We start from the raw sequence: 22742 nt of genomic DNA on the forward strand, positions 1-22742 counted from the left end.
ATATTGGTGTAAAGCGCATGAAGAAACTCCATGCCGATGGACTTTTGGAGTCACTTGACTTTGATTCACTTGACACGTGCGAACCATGCCTCATGGGCAAGATGACTAAAACTCCGTTCTCCGGAACAATGGAGCGTGCAAGTGACTTGTTGGAAATCATACATACCAATGTGTGTGGTCCGATGAGCGTAGAGGCACGCGGCGGATATCGTTATTTTCTCACCTTCACTGACGATTTGAGTAGATATGGTTATGTCTACTTAATGAAGCACAAGTCTGAAACATTTGAAAAGTTCAAGCAATTTCAGAGTGAAGTTGAAAATCATCGTAACAAGAAGATCAAGTTCCTACGGTTTGATAGTGGGAGTGAATATCTGAGTTTCGAGTTTGGTGCTCACTTAAGACAATGTGGAATTGTTTCACAATTGACACCGCCTGGAACACCATAGCGTAATGGTGTGTCCGAACGTCGTAATCGTACTTTATTAGAGATGGTGCGATCTATGAGTCTCTTACCGATTTGCCATTATCATTTTGGGGTTATGCATTAGAAAGCTGCATTCACTTTAAATAGGGCACCATCAAAATCTGTTGAGACGACACCATACGAACTGTGGTATGGAAAAAGGCCAAAGTTGTCGTTTCTTAAAGTTTGGGGATGTGATGCTTATGTCAAAAAGCTTCAGCCTGAAAAGCTGGAACCCAAAGCGGAAAAGTGCATCTTCATAGGTTACCCAAAAGAGACAGTTGGGTACACCTTCTATCTCAGATCCGAGGGCAAAGTGTTTGTTGCTAAAAACAAAGCTTTTCTCGAGAAGGAGTTTCTCTTGAGAGAATTGAGTGGGAGGAAGATAGAACTTGACGAGGTTGTCGAACCTCTCATCCCTCTGGATGGTGGCGCAGGGCAAGGGGAAACCTCTGTCGTTGCGATGCCGGTTGAGGAGGAAGTTAATGATGATGATCATGAAACTCCGGTTCAAGTTTCTGTCGAACCACGCAGGTCGAGAGACCACGTGCTGCTCCAGAGTGGTACGGTAATCCCGTCTTATCAATCATGTTGTTAGACAACAATGAACCTGCAAATTTTGAAGAAGCAATGGTGGGCCCAGATTCCAACAAATGGCTAGAAGCCATGAAGTCCGAGATAGGATCCATGTATGAGAACAAAGTGTGGACTTTGGAAGTACTGCCTGAGGGCCGCAAGGCTATTCAGAACAAATGGATCTTTAAGAGGAAGACGGACGCTGACGGCAATGTGACCGTTTATAAAGCTTGACTTGTGGCAAAGGGTTTTTCACAAGTTCAAGGAGTTGACTACGATGAGACATTCTCACTTGTAGCGATGCTTAAGTCCGTCAGAATCATGTTAGCAATATCTGCATTTTTTGATTATGAAATCTGGCAGATGGATGTCAAAACGGCGTTCCTTAACGGTTTCCTTAAGGAAGAGTTGTATATGATGCAACCCGAGGGTTTTGTCGATCCTAAGAATGCTAACAAGGTGTGCAAGCTCCAGCGATCCATTTATGGACTGGTGCAAGCATCTCGGAGTTGGAGCAAACGCTTTGATGAGGTGATCAAAGCATTTGGGTTTATACAAGTGGTTGGAGAATCTTGTATTTACAAGAAAGTGAGTGGGAGCTCTGTGGCGTTTCTAATATTATATGTGGATGACATATTGCTGATTGGAAACAACGTAGAGTTTTTGGAGAGCATAAAGGATTACTTGAATAAAAGTTTCTCTATGAAGGACCTAGGAGAAGCTGCTTACATTCTAGGCATTAAGATCTACAGGGATAGATCAAAACGCCTGATAGGACTTTCACAAAGCACATACCTTGATAAAGTTTTGAAGAGGTTCAAAATGGAACAGTCCAAGAAAGGGTTCTTGCCAGTTTTACAAGGTACGAGATTGAGTAAGACTGAGTGCCCAGCAACTGATGAAGATAGAGAGCATATGCGCTCCGTCCCCTATGCTTCAGCCATAGGTTCTATCATGTATGCAATGCTGTGCACTAGACCGGACGTTAGCCTGGCCATAAGTATGGCAGGTAGGTTCCAGAGTAATCCAGGAGTGGATCACTGGACGGCGGTCAAGAATATCCTGAAGTACCTGAAAAGGACAAAGGAGATGTTTCTCGTGTATGGAGGTGACGAAGAGCTCGCCGTAAAAGGTTACGTCGATGCAAGCTTTGACACAGATCCGGACGACTCTAAGTCGCAAACCGGATACGTATTTATTCTTAATGGGGGTGCGGTAAGCTGGTGCAGTTCCAAGCAGAGCGTCGTAGCAGATTCTACATGTGAAGCGGAGTACATGGCTGCCTCGGAGGCGGCTAAGGAGGGTGTCTGGATGAAGCAGTTCATGACGAATCTTGGAGTGGTGCCAAGCGCACTGAATCCAATAACCTTGTTCTGTGACAACACGGGTGCCATTGCCCTAGCAAAGGAACCACGGTTTCACAAGAAGTCCAGACACATCAAACGACGCTTCAACCTCATCCGCGACTACGTCGAAGGGGAGGACGTAAATATATGCAAAGTGCACACGGATCTGAATGTAGCAGACCCGCTGACTAAACCTATTCCACGGGCAAAGCATGATCAACACCAGAACTGTATGGGTGTTAGATTTATTACAATGTAATTTGCATGATGATGTGAGGGCTAGATTATTGACTCTAGTGCAAGTGGGAGACTGTTGGTATTATGCCCTAGAGGCAATAATAAATATAGTTATTATTATAATTCCTGTATCAAGATAATCGTTTATTATCCATGCTATAATTGTATTGAATGAAGACTTATATACATGTGTGGATACATAGACAAAACACTGTCCCTAGCAAGCCTCTAGTTGGCTAGCCAGTTGATCAACGATAGTCAGTGTCTTCTGATTATGAACAAGGTGTTGTTGCTTGATAACTGGATCACGTCATTAGGATAATCACGTGATGGACTAGACCCAAACTAATAGACGTAGCATGTTGATCGTGTCATTTTATTGCTACTGTTTTCTGCGTGTCAAGTATTTGTTCCTATGACCATGAGATCATATAACTCACTAACACCGGAGGAATACTTTGTGTGTATCAAACGTCGCAACGTAACTGGGTGACTATAAAGATGCTCTACAGGTATCTCCGAAGGTGTTCGTTGAGTTAGTATGGATCGAGACTGGGATTTGTCACTCCGCGTGACGGAGAGGTATCTCGGGGCCCACTCGGTAATACAACATCACACACAAGCCTTGCAAGCAATGTGACTTAGTGTAAGTTGCGGGATCTTGTATTACGGAACGAGTAAAGAGACTTGCCGGTAAACGAGATTGAAATAGGTATGCGGATACTGACGATCGAATCTCGGGCAAGTAACATACCGAAGGACAAAGGGAATGACATACGGGATTATATGAATCCTTGGCAGTGAGGTTCAAACGATAAGATCTTCGTAGAATATGTAGGATCCAATATGGGCATCCAGGTCCCGCTATTGGATATTGGCCGAGGAGTCTCTCGGGTCATGTCTACATAGTTCTCGAACCCGCAGGGTGTGCACACTTAAGGTTCGACGTTGTTTTATGCGTATTTGAGTTATATGGTTGGTTACCGAATGTTGTTCGGAGTCCCGGATGAGATCATGGACGTCACGAGGGTTTCCGTAATGGTCCGGAAACGAAATTGATATATAGGATGACCTCATTTGATTACCGGAAGGTTTTCGGAGTTACCGGGAATGTACCGAGAATGACGAATGGGTTCCGGGAGTTCACCGGGGGGGGGCAACCCACCCCGGGGAAGCCCATAGGCATTGAGGGTGGCGCACCAGCCCTTAGTGGGCTGGTGGGACAGCCCAAAAGAGCCCTATGCGCATTGGAAGAAAAATCAAAGAGAAAAGAAGAAAAAAAAGGAGGTGGGAAAGGGAAGAAGGACTCCACCTTCCAAACCAAGTAGGACTCGGTTTGGGGGGGGGGAGACCTTCCCCTTGGTTCGGCCGACCCCCTTGGGAGTCCTTGGACCCCAAGGCAAGGCTCCCCCCTCCTCCTCCTCCTATATATAGTGGGGTTTTAGGGCTGATTTGAGACAACTTTGCCACGGCAGCCCGACCACATATCTCCACGGTTTTACCTCTAGATCGTGTTTCTGCGGAGCTCGGGCGGAGCCCTGCTGAGACGAGATCATCACCAACCTCCGGAGCGCCGTCACGCTGCCGGAGAACTCTTCTACCTCTCCGTCTCTCTTGCTGGATCAAGAAAGCCGAGATCATCGTCGAGCTGTACGTGTGCTGAACGCGGAGGTGCCCTCCGTTCGGCACTAGATCGTGGGACTGATCGCGGGATAGTTCGCGGGGCGGATCGAGGGACGTGAGGACGTTCCACTACATCAACCGCGTTCACTAACGCTTCTGCTGTACGGTCTACAAGGGTACGTAGATCACACATCCCCTCTCATAGATGGACATCACCATGATAGGTCTTCGTGCGCGTAGGAAATTTTTTGTTTCCCATGCGACGTTCCCCAACGGATACTGCTGATCCCTGTGACAGGAGGTGTAATCGTAGGAATGATGCACGGAGTGCTCGAGATATTTGACCAACTCAAACTTGCGAAACAACCGCATAACCAAGGGATCAGTTTACTTGCAGCCATCTTCCCGACTGTAAAGGTTGTCCAGGCAGCTGTGACTCTGGGGACCGGTTGCTCATTGGGGCCTGAAGGTCCTAGTGTGGATATTGGTAAATCATGTGCACTTGGGTGCTCAGAAATGATGGAGAACAATCGCGAAAGGCGGATCGCTCTTGTGGCTGCCCGGGCTGCTGCTGGAATTGCTTCAGGTATAATATTGATAATTTATTCAGTAACAAATCACAAAATGACAACACCATGTTAGTTGGATCTGATATTAGGGGTCAGATTTTGTTGACATGTCTACATCACTACTATCTATCACTGGATGTAGTCTATTTGGCATTTGAAGAATTAATCCGCATACCTTTCAAAAATAACCTGAAATTCATAATTAATGACAACCAACTTGCTGCCTCTGTGCCCCTAACTTCTAACTCCTAAGTTGTGTTCTTACCCTTTTGATATGGCTTTTGCTAATAAAGCGTTTCTTATGTGTGGGATTTCAGGCTTTAATGCAACAGTTGTTGGGTGTTTCTTTGCCATTAAGACTGTATTGCGGCCCCTTAAAGCAGAAAATATGCACTGTCTAGTAGTTCCTGAACTTACTGAAATCAAATTTCACATTTGATGTCTGAATATAATTATGAATTTAATTATGCTTGATCTCTAGAGCTTCTGGTGTCCATATTAGAATCATGAGGATGCCAAATGATTATTAAGTTTATCATTCGGAACCTTGAATCTAGTTGGTTATTTTGATTTCACAACCCCGAGAGAATTATTGTATGGAATTCAAACCTCTCGTTTGAGAGACCGGAGAAAAGAAGAAAGGGAACTACTGGTCAAACGGGAGTTCTTACAGGATATGATTAGTGAAAATGAGCTTTTGTGTTCTTTCCTCAAGAAGAATTAATTGATAATGCTGGGTAAACCTCTAGAGCATTTCTTGTGGTGGCTGGCTCAGAACAGCCTGCCCCATAGATAGTATCCAGCGCCGTGGAATTGAACTGGACATCCTCTGCCCTATATGACTATGTGAACCAAGAACTCGAGGAAAACTAAGACAATAATAAGTCACAATGTAAATGAAATTTTTATGCACATCAAACCTGCCATCAGAGACACACTTTTACTTGGAACCAGCTAGCCTATGCACTGTCTAGTAGTTCATGAACTTACTGAAATCAAATTTCACATTTGATGTCTGAATATAATTATGAATATAATTATGCTTGATCTGGCTGGTTTGAGTAACAGCAATCTGAGTCTGGTTTCAATGGAACCAAAGCTAAAATTGTACAAGTCTAAGGAGGAGAAGGAAGGCGATTCAACAACCTACAGAAGTCTGCAGGTAGACTAAGATACCTGATCAATACATGGCATGATATTCAGTTAAACGTGCTTTGCGCTAATTTGACCTCATGGCAAAGGTAATGATCAATAATTTGTTCTCAATAGAATAACTACATGTCAGACTACTGCCCATCGTGTTACCCAGGCCCTATATGCAAATGGCTGAACGAAGACGGTGCTCATACTTTTCTTCATTGCAAAAACGTTAGAGCTGTGTGGTGGAGGATGGACTGGGAGCACATCAGTGGAGCTTGCACAGATTGACCCGGTGAGGAAAATCAAACCAGTGCCATAACATTTAGTGTGATACATACCTCTCGTGTAGCCAAAGCAGGCGACATTGGAGTGCTCCGCGGATGATCTTCTACCTCCAGCGAAGTCGGCGCTTCTTTCTTCGACGAACTCGACGCCGACCTTGGATGTTTCGTGGATAATTTACTCGATGGAGATAGCCTGATGCAGATTTCAGCCGAGGTGGTGTCCTTCTTATAGCATCCATCAACAATCCAGGACGGACACAGTTGCAATCCAGGACGAACGCGGTTTGTACTTTGAATCGGACACCACCGCCACGGCAACGCACAACCGTGTGAAGCCTGCCGGCGTCCCCTTTCCCTTGCTGCGTCCCTGGGCTCGCCGTGCTACGGCACGACCATCCCCGTCGTCGCGCCGCCCCTGCCTGCTAGCCTCCTGCGCCGCCCCCCGGCCATCCCCATCCCCGTCGCCGCATCGGCATGCCCATCACGCCCGACCCTCTCCGCATCAGCGCGCCGCGCCAGTCCGTCTTTGGCCCGTCCCCTCCAAGCGCCGTCGCTGGCCACACACCATCCCATCGCCTCCTCGCTCGTCGCCGGCCCGTCGCCGGCGAGGAAGCCCCTCCTTAGGATGGGAATGGATAAGCTGGGGAGGGTGTGGTGGTGGCCGGCCCCGACCTTGGCTGTGAGCTCTCGCTGTGTAGGGCGTGGTGGTGGCTGGCCTCGGCGGCCGGGAGCAGTGGGTGCGCTGAGCGTGGTGGTCGCCGGCCGCGGCGGCCATGGGCAGTGGCTGCAGTGGTGGCCGGCCGAGGCGAACGTTTTTGAACTCAAAAACGGACTGCGGGTTGGATAACGAAAAAGAGAGGGGTGTTTTTGCAAAAACGCCGGCGACGTACGACACAAGCGCTGCACGCTTTATTATTAGGGGAGATTGTTTGCATTGTTTCGTGTGATGCCATATTAAAATGATTTAATTCATAGTAAAATAATCATGCATCGGATGTAAAAACTTTACACATATAAAATGCTTAGAATTGTATGTAGTTTCACAATAACCAACTCTTATCCATGTTAAAAATATCTAACTTGTTGTTTCCACTTAATTTGCATAAATACCATGTTAAAATGAATTATTACATAACTAATTGATTGTAGCTCCGATTAAAATGCTTTACATATGTAACTTGGTTGTGTAGAACAACATGGTACTATATATTTGCCGTTTAAAAACTCTAAATTTGTGTTCTAGGCAGATCTATAGCAAATTCAAAAATTACATATGGGGATTTTCTGAAATTATTATTCGTTCTTACAGCCTCATTTAAACTTGCCTAGAATTCACATAGTTCCATAATATCTTGTGCATACACGATTTAACATGTTGTGGCTGTCATTTGCATGCATTTTTGCATCCATGTCATATTATCTTATGGTGATAATATCTTTTAAACTGTAGCTCCATTTTAGATGATCTATATATGTAAATCGACTAGAATGACGCGTAGAATCACATGGTCCACTTTATTTTGCTGTTTAACAATTACAAAATATGTTTAGTTCAGATCTGGACCAATTTCGAAATTAACATATGGGGTCAGTTCTGAAATGCTATATGTTGTTTCCGACCCCATTTAAAATGCCTAGGTAGTGTAGTTTATTTATACTTCAGCTATTGCCATGTTTGACAACATGTAATATTGTTGAGTACCTAAACGGAGTGAACTAAATAATTCAAATATGAAGTTTTGTCAATATGCAAATGTTGGGGAACATAGTAAATTCAAAATTTTCCTACGCCATACTAGGGTCTATCTATGGAGAGACCAGCAACGAGCAAGAGGGAAGAGCATCTTCATACCTTTGAAGATCACTAAGCAGAAGCGTTACTAGAACACGGTTGATGGAGTCGTACTCGCAACGATTCAGATCGCAGTGTGATTCCGATCTACGTGCCGAATCACGGCACCTCCGCGTTCAACACACGTGCAACCCGGTGACGTCTCCAACACCTTGAACTAGCAAGGAAGGAGGAGAGGTTGAGGGAGAGCTCCAGCAGTATGACGGAGTGGTGGCGGTGGAGCTACATGGAACTCCAGCAGGGCTTTGCCAAGCATTGCGGAGGATGAGGAAGAAGAGAGGTAGGGCTGCACCGAGAGAGAGAGAGAGAGAGGTTTGTGTGTCTCAAAACAGCCCCAACTCATGGGTATATATAGGAGGAGAGGGAGGAGGGTGCGCCACCTTTAGGGTTCCCACCCTAGGGGTGGCGGCAGCCCCATATGGCGCAAGGGGTGGCGGCCAGGGCAGGGAGAGGGAGGGGTGGCGCGCCAGGTTGGCTTGGGCCCCCTCCTGCGCTAGGGTTGCCCCCCTTCCCTCCTTTGCCACGCCTTGGGCTGGGTGGGAGGCACACCAACCCACCAAGGGGCTGGTTCCCTCCCACACTTGGCCCATGTAGCCTCGGGGCTGGTGGTCCCTTCGAGTGGACCCCTGGAACCCTTCCGGTGGTCCCCATATGTTACCGGTGACGCCCGAAACATTTCCGGTGTCCAAAATCTCACTTCCTATATATAAATCTTTACCTCCGGACCATTCCGGAGCTCCTTGTGATGTCCGGGATCTCATCCGAGACTCCGAACAACCATCGGTAACCACGTACACTATTTCCCTATAACCCTAGCGTCATCGAACCTTAAGTGTAGACCCTACGGGTTCGGGAGACGTGCAGACATGACCAAGATATCTCTCCGGCCAATAACTAACAGTGGGGTCTGGATATCCATGTTGGTTCCCACAGGTTCCACGATGATCTCATCGGATGAACCACGATGTCAAGGATTCAATCATTCCCGTATGAAATTCCCTTTATCTATCGGTATGATACTTGCCCGAGATTCGATCGTCGGTATCCCTATACCTTGTTCAATCTCGCTACCGGCAAGTCTCTTTACTCGTTCCGTAGCACATCATCCCGTGACTAACTCCTTAGTCACATTGAGATCATTATGATGATGTTCTACCAGTGGGCCCTGATGACCCACAAGTATAGGGGATCAATCGTAGTCCTTTTGATAAGTAAGAGTGTCGAACCCAACGAGGAGCAGAAGGATCTGACAAGTGGTTTTCAGCAAGGTAAAATCTACAGGCACTGAAATTGTCGGTAACAAGTGATTGTGTGGTGAGATGATTCATAGCAAGCAACAAGTAACAAAAGTAGCAACGGTGCAGCAAGGTGGCCCAATCCCTTTTGTAGCAAGGGACAAGCCTGGACAAAGTCTTATAGGAGGAAAAACGCTCCCGAGGACACACGGGAATTTCTGTCATGCTAGTTTTCATCATGTTCATATGATTTGCGTTCGTTACTTTGATAGTTTGATATGTGGATGGACCAGCGCTTGGATACTGCCCTTACTTGGACAAGCATCCCACTTATGATTAACCCCTCTCGCAAGCATCCACAACTACGAAAGAAGAATTAAGACAAAGTCTATCCATAGCATTAAACTAGTGGATCCAAATCAGCCCCTTACGAAGCAACGCATAAGCTAGGGTTTAAGCTTCTGTCACTCTAGCAACCCATCATCTACTTACTACTTACCAATGCCTTCCTCTAGGCCCAAAGAATGGTGAAGTGTTATGTAATCGACGTTCACATAACACCACTAGAGGAAAAACAACATACAACATATCAAAATACCGAACGAATACCAAATTCACATGACTACTATTAGCATGACTTATCCCATGTCCTCATGAACAAAAGTAACTACTCACAAAGAATAATCATATTCATGACCAGAGAGGTAATGAGTAGAATCAAGGATCTAAACATAAACTCTTCCATCAAATAATCCAACTAGCATCAACTACAAAGAGTAATCAACACTACTAGCAACCTTACAAGTACCAATCGGAGTCGCGAGACGGAGATTGGTTACTAGTGATGAACTAGGGTTTGGAGATGAGATGGTGCTGATGAAGATGTTGATGGTGACGAGTCCCCTCCAATGAGAGGAGTGTTGGTGATGACGATGGCGACGATTTCCCCCTCCAGGTGGGAAGTTTCCCCGGCAGGATCGTCCTGCCGGAGCTCTAGATTGGTTTTGCTCAAGTTCCGCCTCGTGGCGGCGGAGAATCCACGAAAAAGCTCCTCCTCGATTTTTTCCTAGACGAAACCCTTCATATAGCAGAAGAGGGGGGCCAGTGGGCCAGCAGGCTGCCCACAAGCCCTCATGGCGTGGCCTGGGGGGGGGGGTGGCCGCGCCGTGCAGGCTTGTGGCCACCTGCACGCGCCCCCCTCTGGCGCTTCTTCGGCCCAGTATTTTTGATAAATCCGGAAAAAAAATCCTCGTTGATTTTTACGGCGTTTGGAGTTGCACGGAATAAGTTACTCAACTTTGCTCCACTTCCAGGCCAGAATTCCAGTTGTCGGCATTCTCCCTCTTCATGTAAACCTTGCAAAATAAGAGAAAAAAGGCATAAGAATTATATCCTGAAGTGAAATAACAGCCCAAGAAGCGATAAATATCAACATGAAAACATGATGCAAAATGGACGTATCAACTCCCCCAAGCTTAGACCTCACTTGTCCTCAAGCGAAAGCCTAGCTCAATAAATATGTACACATGTTTAGGGAGAGAGGTGTAGACAAAACAAGATACGAACATGCATGCATCATGATCAAGATCAGAACAACAATACCAACATATAATCTCTCATGCTAAAGTGATGATTCCTTCACAAAGTAAAGCATGGATCAAGAACCTTACCGAGAAGTAACAACCGATAGCCTTTAGTCATTGAAGCAATTAGAATTTATCACAACATCAGAAAGAGTCAAATAAGAGCTTGTAAAGCAAATCCACATACTCAATCATTCTTTCGTTCTCTACAATTGCTACAACTCACGTGGTACTCATGAGATCAAAGTTTCAGCTGGACACGGAGAAACATAGGGGCTTACAATTTTGCCTCTCAACTGCTTACCTCAAGGGTAATGTCAACAATAATAATTCATGAATACTTACCTCCAAGTTACCATATGAATATAGATCTTTCCCAAGCATATGACGTTAGCCAAGATAAAGACGGAATAGGGAATTGGTGAAGATCACCATGACTCTTTCAAGGGCAAAAAGTAAAGGTACAAGATAGGCCTTTCGCAGAGGGAAGCAGAGGTTGCCATGCGCTTTTGAGCTTTGGATGTGTGTCCTCTTAGTGCGGAGGAACGTCACTTTATATTGCCTCCTGTGATAAAGAACTTTATTATGCAGTCTGTCGCTTTTATGTCTTCCTCATCACAGGTTCATACAAAGCTTATTTTCCACACACTAATAGATCATACATATTAGAGAGAAACTTTTATTGCTTGCACCAATGACAACTTACTTGAGGGATCTTATTCAATCCATAGGTAGGTATGGTGGACACTCATGGCAAAACTGGGTTGATGGTTTATGGATGCACAAGTAGTATCTCTACTTAGTGCGGGAGGTTTGGCTAACGTGAGGTGGAAGCAATCGTCAGATGCTAAGGGATCTTTAATCATATAACATTGTTCGGAGCCAAGCAAACACAATTCATTATGCTGTCTTCCTTGTCCAACATCTACTTCTAGGCCTGCAATAGTTTAGTGAGTGTTCACAATCATAGATGGTGTCGGAGATGATATATTTATATGTGAACCTCTCCTTCTTTATCACTTCCTATTAATTGCAACCATGACCAAGGTCTACGTTTGCCTACCCTCAACAAGTAGTAAGTAGATGATGGGTTGCTAGAGTGACAGAAGCTTAAACCCTAGTTTATGCGTTGCTTTGTAAGGGGCTGATTTGGATCCACTAGTTTAATGCTATGGTTAGACTTTGTCTTAATTCTTCTTTCTTAGTTGCGGATGCTTGCGAGAGGGGTTAATCATAAGTGGGATGCTTGTCCAAGTAAGGGCAGTACCCAAGTGCCGGTCCACCCACATATCAAACTATCAAAGTAACGAACGTGAATCATATGAACAAGATGAAAATTAACATGACAGAAATTCCCATGTGTCCTCGGGAGCATTTTTCCTCCTATAAGACTTTGTCCAGGCTTGTCCCTTGCTACAAAAGGGATTGGGCCACCTTGCTGCACCGTTGCTACTTTTGTTACTTGTTGCTTGCTACGAATCATCTCACCACACAATGACTTGTTTACGACAATTTCAGTGTCTGCAGATTTTACCTTGCTGAAAACCACTTGTCAGATCCTTCTGCTCCTCGTTGGGTTCGATACTCTTACTTATCGAAAGGACTACGATTGATCCCCTATACTTGTGGGTCATCAGGCACCACCACCATCGCGAGTTCATCGTCAGGCACCACCACCATCACGAGGTCATCGTCAGGCACCACCACCATCGCGAGGCCATCGCCAGCCACCACCTCATCATCCCTGCTCTGCTCCTCTTCTTCCCCACTCCGTTCCTCCTCATCCTCATTGTTGCTTTTGCTGTAGCCAGAGTCGCTGCTGCTTTTTCTATAGCCAGAGTCGCTCCTGCTTTTGCTATAGCACCTGTCGCAGTACTCGCTGCTCCTGCTCCCATTGCCTTGCCAAATGCAAAAAAGTATTTTTAACAATGGGTGTGAGACATAGCCAAATGGAGAGGAAGAAGAGACAAAGCGTACTGGTATCATCATCGTCCTGGTAGCGTCTGCGACACATAGTCGTGTTGAACACCTTCACGGTGAACATGGCGTTGCCGTCGTACCTAAAGACAAGGAAGTACCCGTGCCGCAGGTCATAGGCACGGACGAGCTGCTTCGAACCATGATCTAGATACATGCTTCCATCAGTGTCGAACACCACCTCCACGTCCCACAACCTGCGAAGTCCGTTGTCGGCCTGCCACAACTTCATGTTCTGTGGCCGATGGCCGTCCAACATCTTCACAAAATTGTTAGGCAGCACCTGCCTGCTAGAGGATTTCTCAAGTATAATCGTGAAGAACTCGATGCCTTCCAAGTCAGCCATCTTACTTGGCGTGGCAGAGCACAGCCGGAGGCATCGGCCTCCCCTATCTCTGAAAAGCAGCAGAAGAGACCAATTACTACCCTTTACAACATTGTCATACAACATTTACAGCAGCAGATGTTTTGAGCAGAAGAATAATGTATAGCTCAAGCAGTACATAATTTAAACAATTGATCACTGTTTATAAAGCCTTAGGAGCTCTTAAAACAACAGCTCTCTGAAAACTTGTGGCAAAACTGAGAATGGACTTAGTTGGAATAGAGCCAAGTTGTCAGGCAGCACCTACCTGCTAGAGCACCCTTGTGGCAAAACTAAGAATGGACATAGTTGGAACAGAGCCAAGTTGATGATGGCAAAATTGACCAAAAAAGCAATGCACTTGTGGACATTTATGATGCCTCAATTTGGAATACTACTATAAATGGCAATGGCCTCAATTTGCTACAACTCTATCTTGGCAAAGGGGCAATGAGTAGAAGAATCCTAACCAAAAACATCAACAACACTCTGTTTTATTCTTCTACTCATTCCATATTTTGGTACCAAATCTATCTACATCAACAGGGCCTCAACAGTAGATAAGAAACCTAATCTATCTAAATTACCAAAGCTAACCCTAATTTCGAAACAGCGGCAGCAAAAACCCTAACCTCATCTAATCTAATCCAATCCTAATCTATCTACATCATCAAACCTAATCTATCTACATCACAAACCCTAATCTATCTACATCACCAATCCTAATCAAACCCTAATCTAATCCAATACAGGCTGCGGCAAGAACCCTAATCTAAACAGTAGCAGAAAACTAAGTTGTAGGAAGGAGTCGGCGGATTCATACTTCAGGAGAGAGGAAGGAGTAGCCGACGGAGAGAGAGGAAGGAGTCGGCGGCGGTGGGAGAGGAAGAAGTCAGCGGTGAAGAGGATGAGTGGGTCGAGTGGAAAGGAGGAGCGGGTTGAGTGGAGAGGTGGAGTGGGGAAAAGAGTGGGTCGACTTGTCTGCGAGTTATGTGTTTGATACGTTACTGGTTTGATATATTGAAAAGGTGGGCATAGAGTAGAAAACCAACAGCCTGTTCCTAGCCGAGTGGTAGAAACCCAGTGAAATAAGCGCCAGGTCGTGGGTTCGAGCCCCCGCTCGCGCATTATTTTTTGGCGAAAACAACGTCAGGAGCTCTGAAAACAACAGCTCACTGCAAACTTCAGGAACATCAACAGTTCTGAAAACAACATCAGGAGCTCTAAAAATAGTTCAGTTATGAAAACAACAGTTCTGAAAATAGCTCTAAAAACAACATGTCAATTCGGTTATGAATACAACATCTCAATTCAGTTCAAAAAACTTCAGGAACATCATTTTGCAATCTTTTGCATTACAAGACAACAGTTTGCCTCTCCAGCCATTTCTGAATACAACATTTTGCCTCTCCAGCCATCATGATCACCAAAACTACATCATTTTGCCTCTCTAGACATCATGATCTTCACCATCCGCCTCTCCACCACTACAACCATCAGTCTCATGCATTTTGCTACCTGGAGAGAATTGTAGTACAAAAACTACATCAGGATCACAACAACAAAAACTATAGAGAAGGTTGATCACAAGTTAAAGCAAGGAACATGCAGTCATAGTTTTAGATCACCAAGGAGACAAAATTTACCTTCATGTCTATTCGCTACTCATTGTCGTCGATACCAACACCAGGAACTCTATGCCCACTCATGTTTTCCTCATCGTCACTACAATATTACAACATAGTATGATCAGTCCTGTTTTCCTCATCCTCGCTCTCATGTCCATCCGCTGCCACCTTTCTTCTTTCTTGATGCCTTCAACTCTTGCAACATCAATGAGCACATGTTCCCGGTCCCTTCGCACTCTACTTTGCACCGGAACTTCCATAGAGTCATCACCAGCTTGCACCGGAACTTCCATAGAGTCATCATCCTGATATGTTAGGTGATACATCTCCATCGTATCTACTTTTCCAAACTCTTTTGCCCTTGATTTGGACTCTAATTTGCATGATTTGAATGGAACTAACCTGGACTAACGCTGTTTTCAGCAGAATTGCCTTGGTGTTATTTTTGTGCAGAAATCAAAGTTCTCCAAACGTCCTGAAAATTTACGGGGAGCAGTTTTGGAAAATAAAAAAAATATCTGCGCCAAGTTCCACCTGAGGGGATGGGCCACAAGCCCTAGCTCCGCCACCACTCCTTGGTGGCGGTGGGCAGGCTTGTGGGGCCCACACGGCTCTGCCTCCCCCAACTCTAGCTCTATAAGATCCCTTTCGTCCCAGAAAAAATAAAAAAGAGAAGTTTTCGTCGCGTTTTCGGTACGGAGGCGCCGCCACCACCTGTTCTTCATCTGGAGGGCAGAACTGGAGTCCGTCTTGGGCTCCGGAGAGGGGAAATCATCGCCATCGTCATCATCAACCTTCTTCCCTCTCCAATTCCATGAAGCTCTTCGTCGTTCGTGAGTAATCTATTCGTAGGCTCGCTGGGCGGTGATGAGTAGGATGAGATCTATCATGTAATCGAGTTAGTTTTGATGGGGATTGATCCCTAGTATCCACTATGTTCTGAGATTGATGTTGCTACTACTTTGCCATGCTTAATGCTTGTCACTAGGGCCCGAGTGCCATGATTTCAGATCTGAAATTATTATGTTGTCACCAATATATGTGTGTTTTAGATCCGATCTTGCAAGTTGTAGTTACCTACTATGTGTTATGATCCGGCAACCCCGGAGTGAAAATAACCGGAACCACTCCCGATGATGACCATAGTTTGAGGAGTTCATGTGTTCACCAAGTGCTAGTGCGTTGGTCCGGTTCTTTATTAAAAGGAGAACCTTAATATCCCATAGTTTCCTTTTGGACCCCGCTGCCACAGGAGGTATGGACAATAGATGTCATGCAAGTTCTTTTCCCTAAGCACGTATGGTGACACACGGAATACATGCCTACATCACATTGACGAACGGGAGCTAGCCACATATCTCTCCGTGTTATAGTTGTTGCATGATGAATATCATCCAAACAAATCACCGACCCATTGCCTACGAGTTTGTCCTACTGTTGTTACTTGTCTTGCTCTGCTACTGCTGTTACTTGTTTTGCTCTGCTGCTGCTGCTACTGTTGCTAGTACTGTCGCTTGCTACTGTTGCTACTTGCTACTGCTGTCACTACTGTTGTTCCTTGCCGCTGCTATTGCTCGTTACACTGCAGCTACGTGCTACAATCTTGATTCGCTGATCGTTGACGGGAACTTACAATTTCCGTCAATGAGGAAACTTGGCGCCATTGAGACAATCGTTAGAAATAGTATGCCGTGTCAACAGATCGTTTCTGACACCGTTGTTATCATACTACTTTGCTACTGATACTTTGCTTGTAGATACTAATCTTTCAGGTGTGGTTGAATTTGACATATTCAGCTGCTAATACTCGAGAGTATCCTCTCACTTCCTATAGGCTAACCAACAAATTTGGGTCGAATACTCTACCCTCGAAAACTGCTGCGAACCCACGCGCTGGTGGGCCATCAACAACATTCTTCTAGTTTCGTTGCTGGGGAGTGCTAGCAGCATTCTTCTTGTGCCGTTGCTGGGGAAGGTTTGTTGTCATCAACATTCGTCTAGCCATCGCCAGAGATTGCAATCAACATTTTTCTGGCGCCATTGCCAGGGAGGTATTGCTATATTCTTTGAGTTACTTGGGATTTATATCTGCTGATCACTATGAAGAATCTGAAGGATCCGAAGACCAAAGTCTTGCGCTCAACTACGAGGAGAGGTAAGGAATTGCCATCTAGCTCTGCACTTGATTCACCTTCAGTTATGAGTAAGTTTGCGACATCACCTCCTGCTAGAAATCTTGATATGTCGCCCGTGCTTGATGATGCTTGTGATACTACTTCTAGAGATGCTATGCTTGATACTATGCCTCATACTTCTAGAGATGCTATGCTTGATACTATGCCTGATGATACTATGCTTGATACTGCTAGAGATGCTATGCTTGATACTGCTTTGCCTGATGATGCTAGAGATGCTATTTTGCGTGATGATGCTATGCTTGATACTGCTAGAGATACTATTTTGCCTAATGTTCCACTAGGAGTGTTCCTTGATACTCATATTGCTAGAGTTACTGCCAATGCTCGTGATGCTTCTGAAACTGCCGATACTATTGAGATAGAACCTGCTTTTGCTCCTGCTAGATCTAGCTCTCCTAGATATGAATTGCCTGATATACCTGAGTGTTACTTATGGAGGGAGAGATAGCTGAGGATTTTCTTGCGTGTAAGGATGCCTATGACGCTGGGAAATTACTTCTCAAGTGGAAGGAAAAATCTCGGGAAGCTAGGATGAAAAATGACCCGAAGTTTGCCACTTCACCTATCTTTGTCACCGATAAGGATTATGAATTCTCTGTCGACCCTGAGATAATCTCTCTAGTCGAATCTGATCCTTTTCACGGTTATGAGCCTGAGACGGTCATAGCCCATCTTGCCAAACTATCCGAAATAGCCAACCTTTTCACTAATGAGGAGAAGATCCGCCACTACTATATCCTTAAGCTGTTTCCTTTCTCTCTAAAGGATGACGCTAAAGTCTGGTTCACCTCTCTTGCTCCTGGATGTGTGCGTAGTCCCAAGGAGATGGTCTATTCCTTGTGTGAGAAATATTTCCCTGCCCATAAGAAGCAAGCTGCCTTGCAGGAAATATACAACTTTGCTCAACTCCAAGAAGAGAGTCTTCCACAAGCTTGGGGGAGGCTCGTGCAGCTACAGAATGCTTTGCCTGATCAACCTCTTAAGAAGAACAAGATATACTTGATATCCTCTATAATGGACTTACCGATGCCTCTAGAGACCACCTAGATAGTTGTGCTGGTTGTATTTTAGGGAACAAACTATAGAACAAGCTGAGACCCTACTGAATAACCTCTTGATCATCGATAATGCTTGGACTATTCCCGAACCACCTCCTAAGCCAACTCCTAAGAAAAGAGGTATTCTATTCCTTAGTCTCAAAGATATGCAAGAAGCCAAGAAATCTATGCAAGAGAAAGGCATTAGATCTGAAGATGTCAAAAATCTGCCACCTATCGAAGAAATCCATGGTCTCGATAACCCGATACAGGTAGTGGAAGTGAATTCTCTGCGTAGGTTTGATGAGAGTGATATTCCTTTTGATAAACCTGCTAGCATATGCTTTGATGAATTTGACAACTTTGTTGCCAAACAACAGAGTTTCAATGATTATGTTAGCAAACATTTGGAACAAAGTACTCGTATGCTTAGCCATTTAAGTGCTTGTGTAGACAGAAATGTCAATGATCTGAAGCTTCTGAGTAAACATGCCTCTATGATTACTACTCAGGTAGAACAAGTACTCAAAGCTCAGAATGACCTTCTCAATGAATTAAATGACAACTCTGTCAGAGTCATTACTAGAGGAGGCAAAATGACTGAGGAACATTTGTATCCTGAAGGTCATCCTAAGAGAATTGATAAAGATTCTCAAGGGATCAATGCTCATACACCTAGTCATCCTAAGGAGAAGAAGAAGGATGATAGAAACCCGCACGCCAGTTCACCAAATACTGTCACACCTGAAGAACCTAAGGATATTTCTGCGTCTGATGCAGAAACACAATCAGGTGATGAACATGAACCTCGTGACAATGTGGACAGCGATGTTCATAATAATGCTCAACCTAGCAATGATGAGGATGTGGAGATTGAACCTACGGTTAATCCTGATAATCCACAACGTAAGAGATACGACAAAGAATGACTTCATTGCTAGGAAGCGTGGTAAAGAAAGAGAGCCATGGGTTCAGAGACCTATGCCCTTCCCTCCTAAGCCATCCTAGAAAAAGGATGACGAGGATTTTGAGCACTTCATTGAGATGATAAGACCCGTCTTTCTGCAGATGCGGTTAACTGATATGCTCAAGATTTCCCCATATGCCAAGTACATGAAAGATATCGTGACTAATAAACGAAAGATACCAGATCTTGAGATCTCCACCCTCCTTGCTAATTATACTTTCAAAGGTGGAACTCCTAAGAAACTTGGTGATTCCGGAGTGCCCACTATACCTTGGTCCATTAAAGGAAACTACGTAAGAACTTCCTTATGTGACCTTGGAGCCGGTGTTAGTGTTATGCCGCTCTCTCTTTATCGTAGACTTGAATTGGATAAGTTGACACCCACTGAACTTTCTCTGCAAATGGCCGACAAATAAACTGCTTTCCCTATCGGCATTTGCGAGGATGTGCCTGTTGTGGTTGCTAATATCACTATATTAACAGACTTTGTTATCTTGGATATTCCCGAGGACGATGCCATGGCTATCATCCTCGGAAGACCCTTTTTAAACACTGCAGGGGCTGTGATAGATTGCAACAAAGGCAATGTCACTTTCCATGTCAACGGTAATGAGCACACCGTGCACTTTCCGAAGAAACGATATCCAGTACATTGCATCAATGCTATCGAAAAGACTTCATCGATTCTCATTGGGAGCTTTGAATGCCCTATTCCTCGTGTCAAGATGAAGTATGATTTGCTTGTTGGGGAGATACATATCCCCATTGAGGTGACTTAGTGGCTATTCGAAAATTCTCCGTTCTCTCTTGCGATTCAAGAAGGTTTTGTCATAAGGACTTGATCAATCCCATTGACGGATTTCTTTCGATGACCATGAGACGGATGAATCAAAGAGTCACATACCTTTGTTTTGAGTTTTCCTTTTCTGTTGCTTAGAAAAAAAATGATGGAATTAGTTTAGCTTTTCCTGTTTTCTGTTTTAGCGTCCCGGAGAAAAATACCTCGAAAATAAAAGTTCTCCGATGGTCCTGAAAATTTAGTATGATTTTTTCTGGAATTTTTGAAAATTTCTTGGCCTGAGAGCTGGCCGGGGGCCTGACCAGTGGGCCACAAGCCCTTGCTCCGCCACCACCCCCCTAGTGGCGTGGTGCAAGCTTGTGGGGTCCACAGGCACCCCCTCCACTCATTCCAGCTCTCAGCCTCTGCTTCCACCTCCAGAAAAAATTGTTTCGCAGCTCAAACCCGTATTCTTGCTCATTTGGCTGTGATTTTCGATCTCTTTCTCAAAGCACCATTCTCCGAACCATTTTGGGGAAATTTCTCCTTGGTAAGTGACTCCTCCATTGGTCCAATTAGTTTTTGCTCTAGTGCTTTATCCTGCACGTATTCTTGCTACCTTGGTGACCCTGTTCTTGAGCAAGAAATGTTGATTTTAGTTGGTCCCAAGTAGTTTTAGCGTGTGATACGGTCTCTAGGCACTAGTAGGAGTAGTTGCTACAAGGTGTGGTGGGTCCTTATTCACTTTTCTCTTGAACTTCAAAAATTTCAGCAAAAGGAAATTATGTTCAGGAGGAAGTTTCCTGGTGTTTCTTCAAGTAAGAAGGGTTCTCGTATCTCCTTTCGGGAGCCCGAACCTTTTCAACTAAGGGACGCACTGGTACAACCATGTGAATGGCCTTCCGATGAGTCCATGATCGAAGCAGGCTTCAAGGATGAGTTCGATGCACTTGTCCGCAATGCCGGGTCAGAAGAATTCCTCTCAGATAAATGTGAACAGTATGCTATGCTCACTGCCTCTTTTGTGCGTAGATTTAAATTTTTAGCTGGCCGTGAATCATCCATACTGTTTGACCTGTACGATAAATCCTATACCGTGGATCTGGAGGATTTCAATAGGATTTGCAAGATACCCGATTGGCGTAGTGTTAATGATCGTCCTAAGTATTCGGTGAGAGACTTTGTCTTGAGTATAACTGTTGGAGAAACTAGAGATATCACGCTAGCCACCATAGGAAGCATCCATTTCCCTGCCTTGCACTACCTTGCCCTCTTCATAGGTAGGTGCATTAACGGCAAGGGTGCACATTGTCACCTATGCGCTTCCAACCTTAGTATCCTTAAGAGCGCAGTAACAGGTGATAGGAGCTTCAATATGGGAGCTATAATAGCAAGGAGGCTGAATAAAAATGCCAGTGAGGGGGATTTCTTTGGTGGAGTTTATGTTACACGCTTAGCAAATTTTCTGGGAGTATCCATCCGTCCAGAAGACCCTCCTCTCCGTACATCCTACCTTGATCGTGTCGCTCTAACACGCTACCAGTTCCTTGAGAGAGATCATTGATCCCTCCTATACCGCTTGATATTTAACCGGCATCGTGTTTTCCATATTACCCTTCCTGCTCCTGCTTTCTTTGACTTTTAGGTAAAACGAAGATACTACATAACCATAGGAGAGGCAAAGGAGTATGAGAGGGAGGCGACTGCTGCTCGACTTCGTGAGGGAGCTATTCAGATAGTGGCTGCATCACTCCCGTATAACACCCATTATGACTTTGGGTTTCGCCAGGATCATCCTTGGGAGTAGACCAAGCTAGGCCGAAAGACTAAGTTTGGGGAGTACGTGTTCTCACCAACTTTACATTCATGCTTATCCTTTCACTTTGTTAGCCGGTGTTTACACGTTTCCACTGTATTATCCATGCTAGTTTCATTTTGTTTTCTTGTTTTCTTGTCTTGTGTCCTTTTGAGAAAACCCAAAAAGATTTTTCTTTCTTCTTTTGCTTGTTGGGAGCTTTCCCGTGTAAATAGCTTTCTTTTTCTTTGTGTCAAGGTAGAAGATATTGGTTACAATGCTTAGTGGTTCTTGCATGCTTACCTGTTTAGCTTTCAAAGAGCCATATTATTTTGTCTTCTCCTTTGTGTTTGCCTGCAGATTCAGCTTAGTCCAATGCGCTTATTATCGTTTTCATCATTCGATCGTGCAAATGAAAGGCAACAATGATGATATTTGATGAAGTGACTGAGACTGAAAAGCTGGTATGAACTCTATCTATTTTGTTTTTGTAAATATGACTAGCTTGTCGACCCAGATTTAGCTTTATTGTGAGAGAACCATGTTTGCAATGACAACTTAGAGATCATAGTTTCTGATGCCATGCTTATTTAGCTGAGAGCTTATAATGGCTTGTCTTGACTGCCAACATAGATTTTGAGATGACTATGATGTAGTATGATAGGATGGTATTATCCTTTGAATGTTTCAAGTGGCTTGACTTGGCGCATGTTCATGCATGTAGTTGAAACAAAATCAACATAGTCTCTATGATGTTCGTGTTCATGGTGATTTATATCCTGTTCATGCTTGCATTCAATGTTAGTCAAACTCATTGCATCTTGATGACTGTTGTCGCTCTCTAGTTGGTCGCTTCTCAGTCTTTTGCTAGCCTTCACTTGTACTAAGCGGGAATACTGTTTGTGCATCCACTTCCATAAACCCAAAAGTTTTTCCATGAGAGTCCACCATACCTACCTATTTGCGGTGTTTACCTGCCGTTCCAAGTAAATTTGCATGTGCCATTCTCTAAACCTTCAAGCGATAATCTGTTTTGCATGCCCGAACTGCTCATGTGGTGACAGAGGGCTATTGGTATCTTCCATGC

The sequence above is a fragment of the Hordeum vulgare genome, chromosome 5H (genome assembly GCF_904849725.1).
Source record: "Hordeum vulgare subsp. vulgare chromosome 5H, MorexV3_pseudomolecules_assembly, whole genome shotgun sequence".
Lineage (NCBI taxonomy): Eukaryota > Viridiplantae > Streptophyta > Magnoliopsida > Poales > Poaceae > Hordeum > Hordeum vulgare.